We start from the raw sequence: 20,481 nt of genomic DNA on the forward strand, positions 1-20,481 counted from the left end.
TTTTAGGACTGCAGGTTGATCAGAAGAAAGATGGGATGTTCATTCATCAGACTAAATATGTCCAAGACGTTCTCAAACGCTTCAAGATGGAGGACAGCACACCATTTGATACTCCAGTTTGCGTCAACCATAAACTGGGTGCTGATTCAGACAGTGATACAGACGTGGACCCCACCCAATATCGGGCAATCATAGGTTCTTTAATGTACTTAACTGCATCTAGACCTGATATTATGTTTGCAGTTTGTCTTTGTGCTCGCTTTCAGGCAAACCCAAAGGAATCTCACATGAAGGGTGTGAAGAGGATATTGCGATATCTCAAAGGCAAGCCTAAGCTAGGGTTGTGGTACACGAAAGGAGGAGACTTGGAGTTAGTCGCCTACACAGATTCTGATTATGGAGGATGCAATCAGAATCGGAAGTCAACAACAGGTGGATGTCAGTTTCTTGGAGGCAGATTAGTGTCATGGCATGCAAGAAGCAGACCTCAGTCGCCATTTCTACCTGTGAAGCAGAATACATGGCAGCATCGAACCGCTGCTCCCAGGTTCTTTGGATACAACAGCAATTGCTCGATTATGGTCTGAATTTCACTCATACTCCTATTTGCATAGATAACACTGCTGCTATCTCAGTAACTAACAATCCCGTAAAGCATAGCAAAACTAAACACATTGACATCCGTCATCATTTTATACGGGATTGTGCTGAGAAGAAATTGATTGTGCTCGAAAAGGTTGATTCGTTAGATAATTTCGCTGATTTGTTTACTAAAGCGTTTGACAAAACTCGTTTTCAAAACCTTGTTGAGCTAAATGGGATGATCAATCCCGAGTAACCGTGTTTTTCGTTTTTGAGTATTTGTAAAAAAAAAAAAACATCACTATCGCTTAGAATTATGTCGGTTGCTTCAGTTTGAAGGACATATCTTTGGATATGTTTGGTCCTCATTTCTACCTGTAGAGTATGAGGATAGCCATTAACCAGATGACTGAAAGTGACCGAGGCGGTTTATGATGTGTTTTTATTCTTTCGCTGAAAATTAGTCGTTCATACTTAGTTAGAAGGACACATACTCGTATGTGGTCTGTCCAGCTGATCCATTGGATCTTCAGGATAGCCGTTTACCTGAAGACTTCGAATTGATCGGGGCGATAGAAGTTAAATTTTTTTTTAGGGAGATGAAATTATTTTTCAAGTCTACTACTTCGTAAGAAGTTTCTTTACTATGTTTAAAAGAAAATTGATCCAACCTTGGAAAGTGATAGACAAACTGATTCTGTGTGCTTAATTAGTGAAGTTATTAGGCCTAAAAGACTTTAGAACAGTCATTGTATGTCATGGTAGCTTTTTATGGTGCGTAAAAGTAGAAGTGATACAAACTAAATCTCCTCGATTTTACGTGGAAACTCCTTAAGAGTTGTGCATGTCTCCATATATATCTTTCCGAATGATAGGCAGAAAAGCGATTACCCAGTCATACACGAGCCCGTGAGTGTTCTGATTCCCGTGAAAATAGCGTGTCAAGAAACAGTGATCCAGATTCGGGACTTGCAGTTGTTTACGTCTCTAAAACTGTGTAAATCTTGTTATTAAAAAAAAAAAAAAAAAAAAAAAACTGAGACATTCTAGAGCTTATAATGTTAATACTTCTCAATCAAGATGCAAGAAAGAGAACGGGAAGAAGAGTCTAAAGATCGAAGAGTACTTACTATTTAATCAGACACTACGGGTCGAGGTCAACTCGGGGTGACTTGGGGAAAGCCAAATACGCTTTGAGAATAGATAGGAGACATCACAATCTCTGATGTGTTTCCCATTTAAATTTTGAGCTTAATTGAACCTAACCCGTATCACAGAAGCGATGAAAACCATTTTAAGTTATTTACCTGCTTACAACCTGTCTCTTTATGTCATAATACAGCTGAACATGGATCTATGTGACAGTCACGTAATTAGTATGATTCCTGTTCGGATCTTTTCTAAAAATATGAAGAAACTCTGATCTCCCTTTCCTTCCTGAAACTCAGATCTCCACAACATCTCAGATCTCTCTTTCCTTCCTGAACACATCCTCATCGATCTCTTCCTGAGAACCCTCAGAAGCCACCGTCATCCTCCGTCATCCACCGTCATCTAACATTGACTTTCAAGCGATCTGCTACAAGATCCGCCTCCACCGTCATCCTCCGTCGCCGCCGTGCTCCTCCACCCGTCACTCTCCTTCACTACCATCCTCCGTCGCCGTGCTCCACCACCGTCACTCTCCTCCACCACCGTGCTCCACCACCGTCACTCTTCTCCACCGTTGTGCTCCTCCATATCAGAAAGGTTTGATTTTCGTTTTCCTCCTAAAACCACTTTGATTGTAGACAAAATTTCATATACTGTACAGTGTACATACACCCATTTTGCAGCCAATTTTAGATTTTTTTTAGATTTTTTTTAAACAGTTTTATTATTGATCTTTTAATTTATTTTTTTATTGTTTTCTCCGAAAATCTGTTTAATTAAGATTTTTATTAATTTTTCGTTTTTTTGTTAATATTGAATAAACCATATCTGTAACTTGTAGCATTATTATTATTATTGTGGGTATTATTATTATTATTATTATTTTTGTGTGAGCAATTATTATTATTTTTGCTGCCGTTGGGGGTCCCAAAGCAAAAGAGTGAGCTTCTTGTAACCTGGCTGCCGTTGAGCTGTATCTGCGTTCATCATCTTCACGGTATACTCGTTCCTTTCTCACTGTTATTATTATTATTAGTATTATTATTATTATTATTATCATTAGAACATATGTGATCCGGATCTTTGGAGTTTATTTTCATTTTAAGATCTCTTGACTATTATTTTTATTGCTACACACTATTATTATTATTATTAGTTTATGTTACTATTATTATTATTATTATTATTATTATTATTGATTTAGTGTTCTATTGCTTGTGTTTGTGTGATTAGTTGCAACCATAGAGCGTAGGAACCATGACTATTACTTGAGACCATGTCCTGAAACGAGGGGTGTCGGAAAGAGTAAAGATAGGGAGCGTATATTGCGTTTGGCTTCTTGGAATGTAGGAACATTAAATGGTAAGTTGCTAGAATTGGTAGATATGCTTAAAAGACGTAGGGTTCAGATAGCATGCCTCCAGGAGACTAAGTGGAAAGGACATAGAGGGGCTGAGTGTAATGGGTATAAGTTGTGGTACTCGGGGTCTGATGGAGCTAGAAATGGAGTCGGGTTTCTAGTGGCTAAGGAAATACACACTAGTGTGGTGGAGGTGATAAGACATAATGACAGGATTATGGTGTTGAAATTAGTACTAGGAGAGGAAGTAGTGGCAGTAGTCTCCGCCTACGCGCCTCATGTAGGCCTAGGGGATCAGGAAAAGAGAGAATTTTGAGATTGCCTAGACGCAGTGGTAGGGGGCATACCTAGGGGGGAGAGGATTTGCATAGGAGGTGATTTTAATGGACACATTGGTAAGGCTAACGATGGTTTTCAAGCCGTACATGGGGGTTTCGGTTTTGGTGATAGGAATGAGACCGGAACAGATCTTCTAGAGTTTGCGGTGGCACATGACCTAGGTATTATAAATTCTTATTTTAGGAAACAAGATTCTCATTTAATCACTTTTAGCAGTGGCGGACGCGACACGCAAATTGACTACCTTTTGATGAGGCAAGGAGACCGACGTTGGTGGAAGGACTGCAAAGTCATACCTGGGGAGGCAGTTGTGACTCAACATCGACTACTAGTGACAGATATAGCCTTCAGAAATAAGCTAACTGTTCGAGAGAAGAAAGGTACACCGAGAATTCGATGGGGAAATTTGAAGGACGAAAATCTCCTACTGTTTAAGGATAAACTCATACTGCATACGCGGGCTCGACTAAATGGGGACTCAACTCATATATGGGAAGCTATGGAGACAAAGATCATCCAAGTAGCAAAGGAGACTCTCGGGGTCACAACAGGAAAGACAAGTGGGCATAAGGAGTCTTGGTGGTGGAATGACGCAGTGCAAGACAAGATAAGGGACAAACAAGGATGTTTTAGGGAGCTAATGAGGTGCACGAATGAGGAGGAGCGAGTGGAATTGAGGGACAACTACAAAACGGCCAAGATAGAGGCGAAGAAGGCAGTGGCGGAAGCAAAGAAGGCGGCCTTTAAACGGATGTATGAAAGTCTAGAAACAAAAGAGGGGGGACATGCTATGTTTAAGATTGCCAAAGCCAGGGAGCGTAGAAGGCAAGATCTAGGACCGGTGAAGTTCATAAAGGATACAGATGGGCATGTACTGGTCAAGGAGCAGGACATCAAGCTAAGATGGCAAACCTACTTCCACAATCTTTTTAACAATGGGAGAGCTTACCAAGAAGAACATGACAACACAAACTGCTACTGCCGACGGATCACACGAGAAGAGGTGAAGGATGCACTTAGGAGGATGGGAAGGTCTAAGGCGGTTGGCCCAGACAACATACCCATCGAGGTGTGGAAGTGTCTGGGGGAGGAAGGAGTCATGTGGTTAACTACTCTGTTCAATAGTATTCTCAAATCAGGTAAGATGCCAGACCAGTGGAGGAGCAGCGTTGTAGTTCCTATCTATAAGAACAAAGGAGACGCCCAATGTTGTGGTAACTACCGAGGAATCAAACTACTAAGCCATACTATGAAGCTATGGGAAAGAGTGATTGAGGTTAGACTTAGACGAGAAACTCAGGTTACGGTCAACCAATTTGGCTTCATGCCGGGGGCGTTCCACCACAGAGGCAATACACCTTATAAGAAGATTAATGGAAAAGTATAGGGAGAAGAAGCGTGATCTACATATGGTGTTTATTGACCTAGAAAAGGCCTACGACAGTGTGCCACGACAGGTGCTCTGGGAGTGCTTGGAGGGTAGAAGAGTGCCCAGGAAATACATAGAGATAATTATGGATATGTATACCAGGAGTGAAACAAGTGTCCGTGCGCCAGTGGGGGATACTGATTTCTTTCCTGTAGAGGTAGGTCTTCACCAGGGGTCAGCGTTGAGCCTGTTTCTTTTTGCAGTAGTCTTGGATGAGTTGTCAAAGTCGATTCAGGGGACTCTCCCGTGGTGCATGATGTTCGCAGACGGTATTTTGTTACTTGCTGAGAAAAAACAAGATCTAAACATGAGGCTTGAGGAGTGGCGAACAACCTTAGAGACAAAATGTTTAAAGATTAGCCGATCTAAGACGGAGTACCTCCACTGTGATTTTGGTGGGATAAACGACAATGAAGACGCACATATCACAATTGAAGGGCAGGTGGTCCCGCAGGTAATGAAGTTCAAGTATTTAGGATCATTTGTACAGAGCGATGGGGAATTAGACAGTGATGTGACCCACCGAGTTCAGGTAGGAAGGTGTAGATGGAAAGCAGCCACAGGTATATTGTGCGACAAGAGTTTCCCGATTAAACTAAAGGGAAAATTCTATAGGGTGGCAGTTAGACCTGCAATGCTATATGGAACAGATTGTTGGGCCATCAAGAAGGCACAAGTGCAGAAGATGGAGGTAGCAGAAATGAGAATGCTACGTTGGATGTGTGGGCACACAAGGCTAGACCGAATAAGAAACGTTGTATTTCGCGAGAGATTAGGGGTGGCGAACATAGCAGACAAGATAAGAGAGTGGAGATTGAGATGGTTTGGACATGTAAAGAGAAGACAGACGACGAATCCTGTTAGATCCGTAGAAAACATTACTATAGAGGGGAGGAGGGGTAGAGGACGACCGAAATTGACTTGGGATGAGAGGATTAGGCATGATTTGATAGACCTAAACCTCTCCGAGGACATGGTTGAGGATAGGAATTTGTGGAGAAGTAGAATTAAAGTTAAGGATTTTTAGAGAGAATTGAATACCTTAGGGCTTAGACTTAACTTATTTAGGTCACATATCATAATGGTATTTCCCTTACATATATTATTATTATTACTATAATTATTATTAGCTTTTATATAGCTGTTAAACTGTGATCTTATTATTAATATTATTATAATTAGTAGTAGTTGTTATATAACTGTTAAACTTTGATTTCCTTTATTTTGCTTCATACACATGTACTTAGAGCCGAGGGTCTCTCTGGAAGCCACCTCTTTATTCCTTTGGATAGAGGTACGGTGTGCCTACATCCCACCCTCCCCAGACCCTACTTATAGCTTTGCTGTCGGTGGGATTTTACTGGGCATGATTGATTGATTGATTGATATCTTTTCTAAAACGTGGTAGTCCCTGTCGAGACTGAAATTTGATCCCGTGTACCTTATTTCTAAGTTTTATCCTACTTATGTAGTTGTATGATTTTATACCTGGTTACTTGGTCTTGATCGTATTATTTAACTCTTTAAAGGATGTTTTAAAACTTAATTGCAAATTGTTCAAATTATAGGGGTTTGTTTTGTAAATTTTAACATCGGCGAAGTTATCCCAACTTCGCCTGCAATAGGCGAAGTTATCCATAACTTCGCCTGTATAACCTTGACCCTATATAAAGAAGTTTTTGGTCAAACGCTCAGTATTGTTTTTCAAAATCCGGCGAACTTATTCCCAGTAACCCTAAGCGAAGTTATATCTCGATCAATCTGTGTTATTTTTTCTCGAGTTCATTCCGTGTTAAAGGTGTGTAGGGTTGTTGCATCTTTTAATCTATGTCATTGGCGTTAATCAAAGGTCGTTTCGACCCGTTTAGTGACCTCGTTCTTTCAAACATCCAACACCCGATTTTCAAACTTATTTTCACGTGGTCGTAAACATATTGATCGTCTAGATCTCCATAAAAACATGTGTTTAACAGTCCGCAATCTCCAAATTGACCAAATCAATTCGTTTGAACAACTAAACTGTTGCCGATTCATATTCAGGCGAACTTACAGTTTAGGCGAAGTTATCCTTAACTTCGCCTGATAATTAATTATGTAACAGTACATGAGGTGAAGTTGTGGTTAGGCGAAGTTATCATTAACTTCGCCTGGCCCTTTTTACTTAACATTGATCAGGCGAAGTTCAAGTTGAGGCGAAGTTGTTCCCAACTTCGCCCCACCTCTAACTTCTCCTATACAGAATAAATCATAACTTCGCTCATGGTAACAGGCGAACTTGTGATCTGCCTCGACGATTCTCTAACTTAGTCTGTTTTTGTTGCGAAAATGGCAGCTGTAGCTGGAGCAGGTGGTGCAGGTGGTGACGAAGGAGGAGATAACCATCGACAGTTTTTCCCGGGGCATAACATGTACATCACATTGGACCCGGATGCGAGCGGTGTTGATGATTTCCGCGTGATCATCACATTTCTACTCCGCTCGCGTATCTTCCACGCTATTACTACAACACTGCCTATCTCATTACCAAACATAGAAGATTTCTGGCAGACAGTGGAATATGACTGTCGAGTCGAGCCCCCAGTTATGCGTGCAACGGTTAACAATCAGATAGTACAGTTCTCGTCTGAACAGATCAGGGTGGCTTTACAGTTTGGGGATGAAACGAGAGACGATCCTACAGACTTCGTGGCTCCATTCAGAGATTGTGCTTTTCTGAGGATGGGATATTCTGGTCCATTGGGAGATACTCAAAGACGAAAGGGATTCTTGTTATACCAATGGCGATTTCTTATGCACGTGATGATCGTGTGTATGTCAGGGAAAAAGGCTGGTACGGATGGAATGGGTGCGACCATGCAGTCGGCGATGACTGCACTGACTTACAATAAGCGTTATAGCTTTAGTCAGATGGTATTCTAGGAGATAGACCGTCAAAGAAGAGCGGTGGCGCGTGAGAGATTTCTGATGTATCCAAGATTCCTTCAAATGATCTTGAATCATGTTGCTCCCACGTTACCTCAGCGCCGCCCGATTAGATATGTGGAGAGTGTAAGCAAGAGGATCTTCGCTCAGTGTAGATCATCACGTGCAAGAAGCAAGCCTGAGCTCCGTCCTCGACATACTCCATTATTTGGGTACTTGATCAACCCAGAGTATGTTCCAGCTCGTGGGGACGAGTTTCGGGATCCGGCACCACAACAGGCTGGAGCACCTCAACCACCACCTGAGGTACAACAAGCTTTACCTGCTGCTCCTGTTGTGGCACCGGAGGAAAATGTAGACCTTGAAGCTGCGTTTGGCGGTCAAGGATTTTTTGATATGGATCGTGTTGATCCTGAGGAAGAGGTACAGGTCTCGGTAGCCCGGGTTACTAGTGTGGATGTTGCTAGGGCAGCTACGACTGAGGCTGATTCTGATTCTTCTGATGATGATGTGGCTGAAGCTAGACGGATTTTGGTTACACAAGAAAGGATTCATGGGAAGAGGAAGAGAGACAATGATGACAGTGAGTCGGATTTTGAGGAAGATTTACATCAGTTGGTCCATAGATCGAGAAGGGAACGGGCAGGTGCAGGTTCGGGAACTGGTGAGAGCTCAAGGGTGGTTCGTTTCACTCCACCCGCACTGTCTGGTATGACTATAGTCCCTACACCATTGCAAGTTACAGGTCCAATCGCCACGGATGTTCCCGTGGTGACTACCTCATCTTCCTTCGGCATCCCACCCACTACATTCCAGCTCTCGGCTCCGGAGATTGTGTCCCTGCCACCTCCAACTCTTACTCCAACGGAGGTCGTAGCAAGGTTTGTTGAGTCGACAGTTGTTGCTACTGCAGGGTTGTCGGTTACGATACCACCTGCGGTTACGTTTCCACCTGTTTCTGAGGTGCCGGTTACATTGGGAATCCCTCCTTCGTACGCTCAAGACATATCATATATGAGGTTTGATTTCGATGCAACCTTATCCGATTCGGAAAGAATAGCAGCGCTAGAAAGGGTCGTGGCAGAACAATCAAGGGTAAATCTTATCCAGACTCATGCTATTCAGCGCCTCGTTGCAGAGAATCAGATTCAGTCGTCCCTCCTGATCGAGCATGGTAAAATAATTGATGCCTTGAAACAGTTCTTGGCATCTCAGGGGGAGACGGGCTGTAAGGGTGATGAGCTGAGGACGAAGAAGCGTAATGATCGAGACGATGATCCCAATGCATCGAAAGGTGCAGGTGGAGAGTTGCCAAAAACTGAACAAGCTCTTGGGACTTCCACATCTCAGGGGGAGTCAACGAGTGCAGCGGGCGGTTCAGGGGGTGATGATGTGGTGGTTGTGGATGCTGAGGAGGTGTTAGATGATGTTATAGGTGATGAGGATGTGTTACCGATGGAGGAGATAGAGAAGATAGGGGCTGAGATTGTCATTGATAGTGAGATTGAAGAAGGAGAGATTGTGGAGGAGAACGTTGAGCACGAGATTCCGGAAGTTGATAAGGCAGATATGGGTCAAGATATGGGAAGCGATGAGACGGAATGGGAGGAGCAGCCAAGATGGAAAGAAGGCTACGCTCAGTGGTTCGTAAAGACTAAGAAACCGCCGGTCCCTACTATGTTCAAGAAAAGTTACAACATCAAGGGTTATGCTGAATCGAAAAAGGGGATTATATGCTGGTTATATGATGAGCAGTTGAGGCTTTTTGTGATTAAAAGGTATGATGGGGTTCAATATTTCAAGAGGCTGTTGAGATCGTTGAATACGTTGCCTGAGTGTGAAGTGAAGGACTTAGCCAGGTTGGGGTTGATAAACAGGAGTGATGATAACATGGCTAGGTCATTGGGAAGATAGTCTGGAAGGAAAGCATAAAGGAGAAAAAGTTCGAGCTGTTGAAACCACAGAAAGGAAAGCTTGTTGAAGACAAAGACAGAGGAATGAGAGCAGATGGCAAGCCTTGGATGATCATGAAGTATAAGCCGATCCGGTGTTTAAAAGAAGTGCCGATGAAACAAATGCCCAAGGATGTGCTCAAAGATCTGAAGTGGTGGTATGTGGATTGTGAAACAGCTGAAGCAGTAATGGAGGATGAAGATGAACAAGAGCTGATGAGAGTTTATGATCCTATGCATCTAGTGAATCTGTCTCAAGCTGATCTGCAGGTGCTGAACGAGAAAAAGATATTTTATATTCCTGCTTGGAAAGAAGAAGCAAAGAAGTATCAAAGAGTTGTTTCGGTTTGTGTACAAGAAGGCGTTCATGCTTGAAGATGAAAGATACAAGATCTTTGGGATTACAAGACACGTGTTTGAAGATAGAGATATGAAGCTACTGCCAAGGGGGAGTCTGTTGGTACATGATGTCAGTAGTTCAGTGTCTAGTGTCTGTAATCGAGTTAGTTGGATTTGTATTTTGTATTAAGCGAAGTTAGCTCACAAGTTCGCTTATATAGGCGAACTTGTGGAACAAGCGAAGTTAGTGACAACTTCGCCTAAACATGTTAGGCGAAGTTGTCGTCTGTTATATACGGCTAGGTTACGGCTGAATTAGATGAATCAGTTTATGAGTTGTTCAGAGTTTGTGTAATCGGTGATCAGTGAATCACGTGTTTCCAGTTGCAATACAACGTGTCTTTGTTTATTGTAACGTGTGTTTGATTGTGTTAACGTGTATCGTCTTCTACGCTCGTATCGTCTTACGTAGGGATTCCGCACCTACGTAGAACGAGATATTCCGTGTAGATCCGGCTGGGAACCTACAATATCTTGTAAGTCCCCCCGGGGCGTCGCCGATCGATACGAGATCCGCACAAGGTCTAGGAGTGCGGAATCCTCCTAGACTCGTTTAATGGTGTAGAAGACGAAGAACACAATTACACACAAACACATACACGAACAAACACACGAATGGGATAAACACATCTGCAGATCTTTTATATCATAACCAAACCATGTTACAAAACGAACAAAAACAAAGACACGGCCTACCCGAGGTGAGCTCTACCTCGGGCCGTCCCACACGACTCTGCCTCTCTGTTTCTCTCTAGCTACTTGAACTGAACACACAATACTCTAATTTTCTGGATACTCAAACCTAAACAAGACACATATATATAGACAAAACAACTTCGCAAGCTTGGGCTTGGGCCAGTAGGCGAAGTTGTTATAACTTCGCCATTCGCCTATGGCGAAGTTGTTCTAACTTCGCCTATGGCGAAGTTGTTATAACTTCGCCTATGGTGAAGTTGTTCTAACTTCGTACTTCGTTTCCGCTGATCAGAATTGCATAGCGACGGTCACAAAATGCACCAACAGACTCCCCTTTGACCGTTGCTCTCAATTCTAACAAACACAAAAGATCATCTGTTACAAAACATGCACCAACAGACTCCCTCTTAACTGATGATCTTCTATTTGCTCTTCAACCAGCCGTGCCTGAAACTGTCTTGTAGCTTCACAAATCTACCAATCACCCAGCGTCTTCCATATCAGATCTCCCCTTCAGTGTAAGCTTCTCCGACTATATAGATTAAAGTCTTTGAAATGCATGCATCCCCGTGCCTAATTGATCATCTCAACCAATCACGTGAGTCCTTCTGGCTTCACCAACACTTGAAGTTCTTCTAACTTCACCAACACGTGAAGTTGGGCTCCCTCCACAACTTCACCAACACGTCGGCATACGATAAGGTTTAATCTTCAACTACTCAACATCAAGTGATCAATTTCATCACAAAACCACCTTGACAGAATCTAACACACATGACCATTAATTAATCCGAAGCATCTTCAATCACCAGGGATAACGATCAAGAACATAAACACTTTAATTCCTGATTAAATCCAACTTGTTCCAGAATTTTTCACTTTAATAAATAAGCATCACGTTTCAGGATCCAATTCTCGAACGCCTTGAAAATAACATAAATAATATGCTCTGACCGCAATCCAGTAATGACGAAAACCTTCAGTTTAATTTGACTTTCTTCAGTTGGTCAACCTCGAACAACAACTATTTCATTGCCCACAAACACCCAAATATGTGTCAATATCCAGTTTCAATCAATATCCCATTCACAACCTCAACTCCATATCCAGAGTTGACACGTATTTGTTCACACGTAAGACCAAGAGATAACAAGTTTCACTCGTTAACGGAACAACGTCTTAGGTCTCACAATAATCGTGTACACCTGGCCATACAGACGAAAAATCCAAACAAATTTTTTTTTTTTTTTAACTTCGCCTAAAAGTCAACTTCGCCCCTCCTTAACTTCGCCTGTCCATAACTTCGCCTGTCCATAACTTCGCCTGACTGATAACTTCGCCAAAACCTTAAAATTTAAGCGACAACTTCGCCTGAACCCCATAACTTCGCCTGCCTAATAACTTCGCCTAAACCCTAAAATTTAAGCGACAACTTCGCCTGAACCCCATAACTTCGCCTGCGGCGGCTGTTCGGCCAAAAACGCATCAGAAACGTGCCAAAAACACCAAAACGCAGATCTCGAACCATAGCATAAGAGCCTAAGGCTCTGATACCACTTGTAGGTTCCCAGCCGGATCTACACGGAATATCTCGTTCTACGTAGGTGCGGAATCCCTACGTAAGACGATACGAGCGTAGAAGACGATACACGTTAACACAATCAAACACACGTTACAATAAACAAAGACACGTTGTATTGAAACTGGAAACACGTGATTCACTGATCACCGATTACACAAACTCTGAACAACTCATAAACTGATTCATCTAATTCAACCGTAACCTAGCCGTATATAACAGACGACAACTTCGCCTAACATGTTTAGGCGAAGTTGTCACTAACTTCGCTTGTTCCACAAGTTCGCCTATATAAGCGAACTTGTGAGCTAACTTCGCTTAATACAAAATGCAAATCCAACTAACTCGATTACAGACACTAGACACTGAACTACTGACATCATGTACCAACAGTTATCGACCCTACAGGTGCGTGGGGTTACTTTGGCCTGTTATCCATTCTTGTCATTTTTTCCTAACTAGTTTTTGTTTTCGCAGTTTCGGATTCCAATGAGGTTTATGCTCCAAGGTAGAATGTCCGCCGAGGAACAACTCTCCGGACTGCCGCAGACTACGTCGACTGGGCACGCCATGCCGCTCCAAGTGGTGCATTGGGAGAGGCGATGGTTAGCTACCAGGAAGGCCGCTTGTCCACTGAGCTCCGAATCCTTCTCACCTGTATGCAGCCGCGTGTAGAGTTACTTTGTCGTGAAAACGACAAGTTAAAGACTGTGCGTAGCTTGGAAGGGGCTTGATGTGTTGCAAAACACATAGCGTTTTTATTCTGTTTTTGGGTTGTTTTGTGCGTAAAAAGTTAACGAATATAAATTTTTCTTGCATGAAATTACATGTTTGTGTATGTGATAGGTCCCATGTTGAAGAGAGCGAGAAAACGAGTCAAATGGAAAAAGAATCAGCTAAAACGGAGCTCGGATGAAGCCGGTACGCAAAAACGAAGATAAACGAGCTGAAAGTCGAAAAACGTTAGAAAATGTCATGTTCGAGCTACGCGACCTGGTCATACCATTCAAGAAGCATGTGGTAGATTCCAACATGTCCCAAGGCTACCAAGAATGTTCAAGAATCAGCTACCACGTCTATTTTGTCTTCTAGTGGGCCTAGTGGGCTTGTTTTAACCTATTTTATATTAGGAAGGAGGTGATTAAACATATATATAAACCCTAAAAACCTATGAACGATTTTATTCAAGTTTCCAGCCATCCCACACCTGCTCTAGAGGAGAAATCAAGGAGGACAAGCTTACGGTTACATCTTTTATCCTTCGGTTGTCGGTTTTGACTATTTTAACGTTTGTGAGTTCGTTTTTGGTTTTTAAGCATTCAAACCTTTTGTAATCAGATTTATATGAACATGTTTATCATTTATATCTATTTCATCTATTGTTCATTGATTATGATTGGCTAAACGTGTTAGTTCTACCTAGGTTAGATGTTTATTGTTAGGTTTTAATAAGTAATATGGATTGTTGATTATCATGACTTGAATTGTTAATGAAAAGTTTGGTTTAACATTGAATTTGGTTGTGTTTAGTGGCTGTGAATTTATTAGTTATACTCATATACCTCTTGCTTTGATTAATTGAATAAGTTTTGATTGATTGTTGCTTGTTAGAACTCCTTACTTTGTGTTTAGGGTTTGTTTGCGGGGTGATCAACCGTAGGGTTTAAGTGAGTTTATTAATTGAATATAATCAGCGGGTGAACACCTTCTTAGAGACTGAGAGGTGATAAGAAGTAAACTCGTCTCATAGCTTTTACTTGTTAGGACTAGGACCGCGCGAGAGCGGGTTCGGTTCTTGTCGGGTTTGGGTTTTTGATCGATTAGTTGATCTAATTTAAGTTAAAGTAAATTGTTCCTCTATCCTTGGTTGCGTAGTATTCGTCTCCATTAGGGTAGTGTGTCGGTGAGACCGAGAGGAGAGTCGACATTAGAGCACTTTAACAATTCGTTTCCCGGTTTTTTCTTAAAATCAACTAAGTGTAAGTTAGAGTTTGTTAGTGAGACTGAGAGGTGATCTAGCTTTCTTGAGTGAACTTTAGTTGTGTCATCCTTAGGAACCGGTGTCGTGAGAATCCTCAATCCATTAGCTTATTATACCTTCAATACGATTCTTACCTACGTAGACGTTTTCCTCCGATTGTAGTTAAGTTTCCAAGTTTTGTTAAGTGTTTAGTTAAGTTAAGTTAAGTCTAGCTATTTAATTTAGTTAAAGTAAGTTAGGTTAAGTAGTTAATTATTAAAAATCATTTAAATATTCTTAGGTGAGTCTTGGTTAGGGTTAAGTATCATTGACGTTTTCAAGTGTCCTTGTGTTCGATACTCGGACTTCCATAGTGCTATACTATTAGTGATCGGTACACTTGCCGGTTTTATGTGGTTTCTTTAGGATTCTTGTTTAATAAATTTAAAGCTTAGTTGTGAGAGCATCATATTACACACATCAGGGCTCAGGTGCGATCGCTGCGGGAGGAGAACAAGAAGCTTGCCGCCACCGCTGCGGAGAAAGAGAAGGCCTTCAAGGATCTTGAGGCCGAAATTCAAGCTAGGCATGAGGCCCGTTCCAAGGCTACCCAAGCTATTAACGAACAGCTTAGGTTGGCTAAGGAAACTGCGCGTAATGCAACTGAAAGGGCCACCAAAGCTGAAGTTGTTGCTGAGCCTCTGCGCGCTGAGAATGAAGAGCTAAAAGCCAAACTGGAGAAGCTTCAGCAGGCTCATGAGGCTTTGGTTTTGGAAGATGCCAAGAAGCTACATGAGCTCTTGGATCAGAGGGGTGTGCTTGATCGCACTGAGCGCAAGCTTAAAGGCGTTGAAGAGGCTGCTGCCAAGGACGTGTTGCTTGCCAACCTAAACAGGAATGAGGCCGAACGCGCCCGCGATCAAGCTCAAGCTACCCTTCAAGAGGCTCTGTCCAATAAGGATTAGCTTCTACGAGAAGCGTTGCCGCAGGTACGCATAGCTCCCTAACTCTTTGCTTTTTGCTCTTTTTCTTTATACTTAGAAAAGTTTTTTTTTTTTTTTTGTTTTTGTTTTTGTAGGTTGTGCATCAGATTTTCACGAACACATCCTATGATGATGCCATGAGTGCAGCCCTCAACGCTTCTCATGAGGATGGAGAGAAGGCTGGTTTCTTGCTTGGTTTGCAGAGAAAGGCATCCCGCCTTCCAAATTTCCTCTACACGATGTTGACAGTGAAGCTGCCTACGACCAAGCTGTGAACCAGTACGCTGCTTTCTCTCATCCGGTTGTGGAGAAAATGAACGAAGTTGCTGCTGCTGATGACGGGCTAGCTGTTCTCAAATCTTTCCTTGAACAGCCGCAGCCAACTGATGGTGCGGGTTCAAGTGGGTTTGGAGGGAGTGGTCCCGAAGCCTGAATCTTGAGATTCCTCCCAGCCGTTAGGATAGATTTGTATTTTTTGTAGGCGGGTAGATACCTGGCCATTTTGTAATATTTGAACAGCTTTTAATGTGAATATAAATGTTTTGTTAACGCCTTGCCTTATAAACATTATATGATTTGTTCATGCATATTTTAGTTTAACTTAGCAATTTTCTAAGTGTTTTGAATAAGTTAACCTTTCGACGCGTGTCAGATAATATGTTAATGTTCTGTTTCCTCTATCATGATTGTGCGGGTAGGACCGTCACTTTCACTTAGTAGGATGACCAAACTTCATCTATGTCTGACCTGCGTGAAGGTTTTCCTCATCTTCCCCTTAGAAATTTTTGCTGTTTTTGTGTTTATGCGGGTTGTGCCACTTTCCACACGCAACGACTTACTTCCTCCCTCACTTATTTATGCGGTGAATACCGGCATATCAGTGTGGTCAGTTCATAAGTATAAAGGTAAGGCTATCAACATCAATGTGATAAGGAGAATCATTTCCATTAGAAGTGGCTCTAGGCCTTTTCTTTACAAGTTTGGAATTGATCTACATGTAACATCTGCGTAATTGAGCTCCATTCCATGTTCTTGGGATGGGGGTGCCATCGAGCCTTTCGAGCCGGTATGCGCCCTTTCCCAGAACTTTTTTAATAATGTATGGCTTTTCCCAGACCAGGGCCAGCTTTCCTGGGCGCTCCTGGTTCGAAGCCTCATTGTTACGCAGTATGTAGTCTCCGACATTGAAGTTGCAGAGTTTTACCTGCGTGTTGTAGTACTTTTGCATTTGTCGCTTGTAGTTCTCTTCACGTGCTGCGGCTAAGTCTCTGCGCTCTTCGGTTAGCATAAGGTCTAACCGTCTTTCCGCATCATTGTCTTCTGGCTGAATTATGACTCTTGGTGAGGGTAGACCAATCTCGACTGGAACCATGGCTTCAGTGCCATAGGTGAGGCTGAACGGGGTTTCGCCCGTGCTTGCTTTTTTCATCGTTCTGTTTTCCCAAAGGACATGTGGAACTTCGTCCACCCAGCCGGATCTATGCTCCAAGAGTCTTTTCTTTATGCCGTCGACGATGCTCTTGTTTTCTCTTTCCACCTCACCATTACCCTGCGGGTGTGCCACTGAGGTAAATGTGTGGGTGATTTGAAGCTCTTTCAGCCACTTTTGTAGCTTCTGGTCAGCAAAGTTGGTGCCGTTATCGCTCACCAAATTCTGTGGAAGTCCAAAACGACAAATAATAAATTCCCAATTAAATTTTTTGATATGCTTTGCGGTTGTTTAGGCTAAGGGTTTTGCTTCTATCCACTTGGTGAAGTAGTCGATGGCTACCACTAGGAACTGAACGTTCCCTGCTGCTGTGGGAAATGGGCCTGTCACATTGATGGCCCACTTCTGGAATGGCCATGAAGAAGTGACTGGAACAAGTTCGTTCTTCGGGCGATGCGTGTTGGGTGCGTAAAGCTGGCAGGACCTACATTTTCTGATGTAGGCCAGCGCATCCGTGTGCATCCCCGGCCAAAAGTATCCCGCGTTGTTTAGCTTAGCTACAACTGCGCGTGGACCTGCGTGTACTCCACAGATGCCTTCGTGTACTTCCCTTAGGAGGTAGTCGGCATTTTGGTCGTCAACGCATTTGAGGAGTGGGCCAAGAAAATTACGCCTGTAAAGTATGTCATCAACAAGTTGATAGTTCAGTGATTTACAGTGTATCTTTCTTCCCTGTGTCTTTGACTCTGGTAGTATACTCGCTGCAAGGTAATTTATGATTGGTGTCATCCATGTTTCCGTGCCGGTTTGGATGACACAAATTTCCTTGTGCGGGACTGATGGTGCTCCAAGAAGTTCAACGCGGATGTCCTTTCCCAAGTGGGTGAAGGCTAACGATTCAAGCTTGCTTAACGCATCCGCAGATTTTTTTTCGCTTCGCTTGAGGTGCACAACTTTGCAATCGTTAAAATAGCGCATAAGGGTTTTTGCTTGTGCGAGGTACAGGGCCATTGTGTCGTTCACGGCCGTGTACGTCCCGTTAATCTGGCTGGCTACTAGCATGGAATCCATGTGGGCTTCCAAGTTTTTCACCCCCATCTTACGCGCAATTCTTAATCCGGCCAAGAACGCTTCGTACTCCGCTTCGTTATTCGTACTTGGGAAATCCAGCCGAATAGCGTAAGTGTATTCTTGGCCTGCTGGGTTAGTTAGTTTCAACCCTGCACCTAAACCTTCGTTGTTGGCTGCTCCATCAGTATAGAGTCGCCAGACATCGTCAATGTCTTGTGCTGGAGAGGGTTGAGCCTCTTCCTGGCACTCTTTTTCCCACGATGCGGGGACTTCCGCAATAAAGTCGGCCAAGACCTGGCCTTTTATGGCTGGTCTTGGCTTGTACTTTATCGCGTATTCCCCCAACTCAATTGCCCATTTGGCTAGGCGCCCCGACAATTCGGGTTTCCCTAGAACGTTTGCAAGTTTGAAGTTGGTGAGAATGGTGATTGGGTGACCTTGGAAATATCGTCTTAGCCGGCGTGAAGCCTGTACAAGCGCTAAGACTAATTTTTCCAGGGTAGAGTACCGGGTTTCCACGTCTGTTAAGACGTGGCTTACATAGTAGATGGGCATCTGGATGCCTTTTCGTTCTACTAGTAAGACTTCCCCGGTTGCTCTGTCTGTGGCGGAGAGGTAGAGAATTAATTCCTCCCCCCCTTCTGGTGCTGTGAGCGTTGGGAGTTCGATCAAGCGTGACCGAATCTCTTGAAAAGCTGCTTCCGCTTCTGGTGTCCAACGGAATTGTGTTTTCTTCAAGCAATTTCTCAATGTTGACACGAATGGGAACGACCTATCCGCATGATTTGCCAAAAAGCGGTTAAGTGCGACTAGTCGTCCATTCAGTGTCTGAGCCTGTTTGATGGTAGTAGGTGATTCCATTTTCATAATGGCTTCAACCTTTTCAGGGTTCGCTCTGAAGCCATATTTGGTAACGATGACTCCTAAGAACTTCCCTTCTTCCATCCCAAAGGAACACTTGCTCGGGTTGAGCTTCATGTTTATCTTTCTGAGCGTGTTGAAAGTTTCTTCGATGTCTTTCAACATCGCTTCTGGCTCGAGGCTTTTGATGACCAAGTCATCCATGTAAACTTCCAAGTTCCTCCCAATTTGGGCATGAAACTCTTTGACCATCAGGCGTTGGTATGTGGACCCGACATTCTTAAGTCCGAATGGCATCATTTGGTAACAAAATGTGCCATCGGGCGTCCGAAATGCGGTTTTATCCTGATTGTCAACAGCCATGTGGATTTGATGGTACCCTTTATACGCATCAAGGAAGCATTTAAGGCGAAACGATGCTAATGAATCTACCTTAAGGTTAATTTCGGGTAACGGGTAACAATCCTTAGGGCATGCTTTGTTTAGGTCTTTAAAATCTATGCACATGCGCCATTGTTTGTTGGATTTTGGTACCATGACGGGATTTGCAACCCATGTTTGGTATTTACTAACGCGTACGATGCCTGCGTCAAGGAGTTCCTTGACTTGGGTTCTACACGCGTTAGCCTGTTCAGCACCCATTACGCGACGCTTTTGTCTGACCGGCGTAAACGCCGGGTCACACTTGAGCTTATGTTCAGCCTTACTTCGAGGTACACCAGTCATGTCAGCTGGTGTCCACGCGAAGATGTCGGCATTTTTTTACAACAAGCGTTTGAGTAAGGTGCGTGTGGGGTTAGTGATCGTTGGGCCAATGGTAACAGCCTGGTCAGGGTATTTGCCATTGAAGGCCCACTCTTCTGGTTCAGAGGTGGTTGGTTTAGCCATTTTTGGTTTGGGTTTAGATGAGACAGATGCGATGCATACCTGGGGAATGCTCGTGATCATAGCAACGCCCTCGGCTGTTGGCCATCCCATCATCCCATGGACCGAAGACACCACGGCATTAAATCCTGCCATCCCATCTCTCCCGAAGAGAATGTCGTATGTGTGGTGTGGCTTCCTCATTACGACGAAGTCCACGTCTTCTGTGCGGGAGTACTTCCCGTCCGTGAGAGTGACGGGGAAGGATAGGATACCCAAGGGGGTGTTTGTGCTGCCATCGAACCCTTCCATCGAGGCGTAAACTGTTCTAGGCGTTCTTTGTCTTCGTCGTCTAGCTTGTCGAAGAACTGCCTATACATGACCGTTGATGAAGCGCCATTATCAGCAAGAGTGCGGGAGGTGATGTAGTGCCCCAGCTGGCTTTTGATGACTATGGGGCCTTCTTTGTTGGGCCCTCCTGGCACACACGGGAAGCGCACTTCAGCTTCCTTCCACGCACTTGGCTCTGTTCGTCGTTTTCTTCCTTTGACGTTGCCATGAACCATGTGAATGCTGATGTCGACGGGCTTTCTTCCATTGCCCTTGTACCGATTGTCATTCCTCCCTCCGTTCTTGATTGACGCCACGAGGTGTGTGGTTTCCCATCTTTGACGAATGTTTCGACGATATCCTTCAAAGATGTGCACTCCTCCGTGGTGTGGCCTTTTGTCCCGTGGAAGTCACAGGATTTGCTCTGATCAGCGTTATGACGCTGTCGGATTATTGGAGCCTTTGGCCATGGGAGCTTCTCGGTGGCAAATATCTCGGTGACGCTTTTGGTGAGTGGCGTCCATCAGGGATTCCGGTTCGACGACTGCGTGTTATCCCTCCCGCCTAGGAGAG

The sequence above is a fragment of the Bidens hawaiensis genome, unplaced genomic scaffold (genome assembly GCF_021521415.1).
Source record: "Bidens hawaiensis isolate Kalapana, Puna unplaced genomic scaffold, B.hawaiensis_p1.1 tig00017162_1, whole genome shotgun sequence".
Taxonomy (NCBI): domain Eukaryota; kingdom Viridiplantae; phylum Streptophyta; class Magnoliopsida; order Asterales; family Asteraceae; genus Bidens; species Bidens hawaiensis.